Genomic DNA, 6,174 nt, shown 5'->3' on the forward strand with positions numbered 1-6,174 from the left:
TTTTTACTGTCTCTATATAGTTTTGTCTTTTTCAGAATGTCTTATAGTTGAAATCATACACTATGAAGCTTTTCCAGACTGGATTCTTTCACTTACAAGATGCATTTAAGTTCCCTCCATGTCTTTTGTGGCTTGATAGCTCATTTTCTTGATACCACTGAATAATATTCCATTGTCTGGGTGTACCAGTTTGTTTTCCATTCACTTAATGAAGATTATCTTGGTTGCTTCCAGTTTGGGGCCAATTATGGATAAAGCTGCTATAAACATTTGTGTGCCAGCTTTTGTGTGGGTGGGCATAGCTGGATGTTACAGTAAAAGTGTGGTTACCTTTGTAAGGAACTGCCGTATCATTTCCCAAAGTTGTTGCATTTTGCAGTCTTACCAGAATTCTTACTGCTTACTTCTCTGTACTGCTCTTACATTCTTACTGATGCTCTGAAGCCTCAGTATTGTTGATTTTAAAAAAGTTTTACATTCTGAAAGATGTGTAGTGTGGTATCTCATTGTTTTAATGTGAAATTCCTGAGGACATAGGATGTTGGGTGTATTTCACATGCTTCTTTACTATCAATATTTCTTCAGTGAGGTATTTGTTTTTGTGAACTTTTTTTTTTTTTGTGAACTTTTAAATTGGGTGTCTGTTTCCTTATTGTTGAGCTTGAGAATTCTTTGTAACTAATATGCACACACATACAAAGAATTCTTAATATATTTTGGATACCAGTCCTTGGTATCCTTTGGATACTAAAACACATGTGTGTTCCAGTCTGTGCCTTGTCTTTTTATTCTCTTAGGTGTCTTCATAGAAGTTTTCAATTTTAAAAGTCTATCAATTTTTTCTTTCATGGATTGTGCTTTTGGTGTTTTATCTAAAAGTTCATTGCCAAACCCAAGGTCACTTAGATTTTGTTATTGTCTAGAAGTCTTACAGTTTGGTGTTTCACATTAATTGAAGTTTAATTTAATGATCGAGTGTAAGTTAACTCTGTGATAGGTGATGGTCTGTATCTATTAATAGATCCATGGTTTTGCATGTGAATATAGAATCGTTGCAGAGCGCCCTTTTCAGAAAGAGTATTCTTTCTCCAGTGGATTGCTATTCTCCAGTGGATCCACACAGTCAAAGGCTTTGGCATAGTCAATAAAGCAAAAGTAGATGTTTTTCTGGAACTCTCTTCCTTCTTTGATGATCCAACAGATGTTGGCAATTTGATCTCTGGTTTCTCTGCCTTTTCTAAATCCAGTTTGAACATCTGGAAGTTCACAGTTCATGTACCATTGAAGCCTGGCTTGGAGAATTTTGAGCAATACTTTGCTAGCATGTGAGATGAGTGTAATTGTGCTGTAGTTTGAGCATTCTTTGGCATTGTCTTTCTTTGGTATTGGAATGAAAACTGACCTTTTCCAGTCCTGTGGCCACTGCTGAGTTTTCCAAATTTGCTGGTATATGGAAATCACGAAATGATTCTAAACAAAATTGTGTTTAGAATCAAACCCACACCCACCAGAGATGCTCAGAGGGCTCAAACAAACCTTGTGCACACCAGGACCCAGAGATCCCACAGAGACTGAGCCAGAACTGTGTCTGAGTGTCTCCTGTGGAGGTACAGGTCAGTGGACTGCTGCAGGGACAGGGGCTCTGGGTGCAGCAGACCTGGGTATGGCATAAGCCCTCTTGGAGGAGATTGCCATTTACCCACAATAGAGGCACCAGAACTTACACAGGACTGGGAAACAGACTCTTGGAGGGCACAAACAGAACCCTGTGCATACCAGGACCCTGGAGAAAGGAGCAGTGACTCCACAGGAGACTGACCCAGAATTGTCCACGAGTGCCCAGGAGTCTCCAGTGGAGGTGTGGGTCAGCGGTGGCCTGCTACAGGGTTGGGGGCAGTGCATTCATCGGACAGTCTGAAGGAGGTCGCCATGATCTTCATTACCTCCACCACAGTTTGGCCTCAGGTCAAACAACAGGGAGGGAACACAGCCCCACCCACTCATCAACACAAAATTGGATGAAAGGTTTACTGAGCATGGCCCTGCCCATTAGAACAAGACCCAGTTTCCCCCTCAGTCTCTCCCAGAAGGAAGCTTCTATAAGCCTGTTATCCTTCTCTATCAGAGGGCAGACAGAATGAAAACCACAATCACAGAAAATTAACCAATCTGATCATATGGCCCACAGCCTTGTCTAACTCAACGAAACTATGAGCCATGTGGCGTAGGGCCACCCAAGACGGATGGGTCATGGTGGCGAGTTATGACAAGACGTGGTCCATTGGAGAAGGGAATGGCAAACCACTTCAGTATTCTTGCCCTGAGAACCCTATGAAAAGGCAAAAAGATAGGACACTGAAAAGTGAACTCCTCAAGTCGGTAGGTGCCCAATATGCTACTGGAGATCAGTGGAGAAATAACTCCAGAAAGAAGGAAGAGACGGAGTCAAAGCAAAAACAACACCCAGTTGTGGATGTGACTGGTGATGGAATTAAAACTCTGATGCTGTAAAGAGCAATATTGCATAGGAACCTGGAATGTTAGGTCCATGAATCAAGGCAAATTGGAAGTGGTCAAACAGGAGATGGCAAGAGTGAACATCCACATTTTAGGAATCAGTGAACTAAAATGGACTGGAATGGGTGAATTTAACTCAGATGACCATTACATCTACTACTGTGGGCAAGAATCCCTTAAAAGAAATGGAGGAGCTCTCATAGTCAAAAAGAGTCTGAAATGCAATACTTGGATGCAATCTCAAAAATGACAGAATGACCTCTGTTCATTTCCAAGGCAAACCATTCAGTATCACAGTAATCCTACTCTGTGCCGCGACCAGTAATGCTAAAGAAGCTTAAGTTGAACGGTTCTATGAAGACCTACAAGACTTTCTAGAACTAACACCTAAAAAAGATGACCTTTTTAATTATAGGGGACTGGAATGCAAAAGTAGGAAGTCAAGAGATACCTGGAGTTAACAGGCACATATGGCCTTGGAGTACAGAACGAAGCAGGGCAAAGGCTAATAGAGTTTTGCCAAGAGAGCGCACTGGTCATAGCAAACACCCTCTTCTAACAACACAAGAGAAGATTTCCACACCCGGACATCACCAGATGGTCAATACTGAAATCAGACAGATTATATTCTTTGAAGCCAAAGATGGAAAAGCTCTATACAGTCAGCAAAAACAAGACCAGGAACTGACTGTGGCTCAGATCATGAACTCCTTATTGCCAAATTCAGACTGAAATTGAAGAAAGTAGGGAAAACCACTAGACCATTCAAGTTATGACCTAAATCAAATCCCTTATGATTATCCAGTAGAAGTGACAAATAGATTAGGGATTAGATCTGATAAGAGTGCCTGATGAACTATGGACAGAGGTTCGTGACATTGTACAGAAGGCAGTGATCAAGACATCCCGAAGAAAAAGAAATGCAAAAAGGCAAAATGTTTGTTTGAGGAGGCCTTACAAATAGCTGAGAAAAGAAGAGAAGCAAAAGGCAAAGGAGAAAAGGAAAGATATACCCACTTGAATGCAGAGTTCCAAAGAATAGCAAGGAGAGATAAGAAAGCCTTCCTCAGTGATCAATGCAAAGAATTAGAGGAAAACAATAGAATGGGAAAGACTAGAGATCTCTTCAAGAAAATTAGAGATACCAAGGGAACATTTCATGCAAAGATGGGCACAATAAAGGACAGAAATGGTTATGGACCTAACAGAAGCAGAATATATTAAGAGGTGGCAAGAATACATAGAACTATACAAAAAAGATCTTCATGACCCAGATAACCAAGATGGTGTGATCACTGGACTAGAGCCACACATCCTGGAAAGCAAAGTCAAGTGGGCCTGAGGAAGCATCACTATGAACAAAGGCAGTGGAGGTGATGGAATTCCAGTGGAGCTATTTCAAATCCTAAAAGATGATGCTGTGAAAGTGCCTGGAAAATACCATGGACAGAGGAGCCTGGAGGGCTACAGTCCGTGGGGTCGCAAACAGTTGGACACAACTTAGCAACTAAACCACCTGGCCCATTCCAGAAATGCCCCACAAGAACTTAAGATGTTTACTCACCAGTTTTGGCAGATATTCTTTATACAATTTCTGGTGTGTTAGGCTTGTACACACTGAACAGGGTTTCCTGGCTTTAGAGAAGGCCTGGGGCTTCAGAAAAGCCCCTAAGACAGGGAAGCAGAGAAATGTACAAATTAGCTGGATTTTCCAGAATGTAAAATAAATAAAGGTTAACAGTCATCCTAGGATCACTCATGGTTTCAGTCGAAGTGCCATTATCATATTAGCTGTTAGGACTTGTTTCTTATATTTTGTGATTATTGATGGTCAGAATATATTTAACCTTAGCATTTCTGATTCTTTAAGAGACCCTAAAGATCCTTAATATAGTAATTTGATTGTGGCACATATCTGAATGTTAGATTTGGGGCTAGTGAGGGAGCTGAGTACCTAGTCGGTTGTTCATGTAATCTAAATGGTACAAAGATGTTTCTTCATGTGGGTACCAAAAGAAGGAAAGCCGTATGTTTACCCAAAGAGCTTCATATTCATGAATGCCTGGACATACCCCTCTGAATGTCAGTATTCAACTGCGTATTTCTTATGAGGAGTTGATCAAAATGCCCTTTGGGTAAAAATTTTTAGTTTTAACATAATTTTTTTAGCATTTGAGCAAGATTTCCATGTTAACTCTATTGTCAACCCAAGACTGTTAAAAACAGAATTAGAACACCGAATATGTGCATACTTAAACTCATCTCTGTTTCTTCCAGTTCTTTTAAGTATAAAATAACTAATCTAATATTGGTTATTTAACTTAAAACTACTTCTTAATTCATCTAGATTTTGTATTATGATGTTAACACTTTTCTTAACAAATGAGTAAATTTCCACTTTCTACACCATAAGATATTTCCTTATAGAAAAATCCAGTTATTTGCTAGTCTCTCACCCACGATTCCAGGAGGGTGAAGCCACTCAAGGCCATCAGGGTACATTAGTTCAGTGTCTTTTCAGAGGAGCAGTTCTTCACACAGACTCCACTTTCAAAATGAAAGCAGCACCTTTATAGAGCCTAGTTGATCTGGATGGGCAATCCCAGGCCAGCAGCCTCAGAATCGGAAGAACTCTGCTTCCCTTTTAGGACACAGTACAACTCATGACTCAGTTCTAAAGAGGATGTGGTCGGTGAAGTTTCCTGCATCTAGTGGTCACAAGTTCACATTGCTCCCCTTCTGCGGGCCTGGTGGCTGCAGGACTAGGAGCAGCTGACTACAGGGATTGGTATTAGACCAGCAGCCATGCTCACCAGACTCACCCGGTGCAAACGAGAACAGGCAATGTATTGGGCTTGGACATTCCAAGATTTTTGGATCCTCTGTAACAACTAGTGAGGCTTCCTAGGTGGCTCAGTCGTAAAGAACCCGCCTGCCAATGCAGGAAGTGCAGGTTCGATCACTGGGTCGAGATCCCCTGGAGAAGGAAATGATAATCCATTCCAGTATTCTTGCCTGGAAAATCCCATGGACAGAGAAGCCTGGCAGGCTATAGTCCATGGGGTTGCAAAACTGGACTTGACTGAGCTACTAACCACATACTTACATAACAATTAGTGGCTGAGGTCACCAGGGATCTACTCTGGGAAGTTTAAACACTTAATTCGAAAAAAGATCATTCAGAATGTAGTTTGTTCTTTTCCCCTTAATGTTGCTTATGGTGGTAGCTCTCCCTTACTATAGACCAATTTCTTAAAAGTCTGCTTTAAATAATCTTAAGGCAGCAAAGAAAATACACTTTCTACAACTTTTCTAACCCCACTGTTTCCCAAAGGTAACTACAATTTCTGTTCTTAAAAATACTGGTTCTTATTGAGTATAGATTAAATGTGTACCTCAACTACTGAAGATCAATAATGCTAATCATTTAATATAGTTTAAACCTCCAACAGTACTTGGAATTCAAGTTCAGGAATAAATGAGGAATTGTAAAAAAGACAGCTTCCCATGCCAAGTTACTAGTCAGAGCAAGTTTTGAAACCAGAGTTTTAGTTTGTGATTTATTAATTATGCCATACAAGCTATAGTTTAAATTTCTGGCTATTAAGTTCCTTAAGCCAAAGAAACGTGGATCTCTCAACAAAATGAATAAAAACT

Source organism: Cervus canadensis, chromosome 17 (genome assembly GCF_019320065.1).
Source record: "Cervus canadensis isolate Bull #8, Minnesota chromosome 17, ASM1932006v1, whole genome shotgun sequence".
Lineage (NCBI taxonomy): Eukaryota > Metazoa > Chordata > Mammalia > Artiodactyla > Cervidae > Cervus > Cervus canadensis.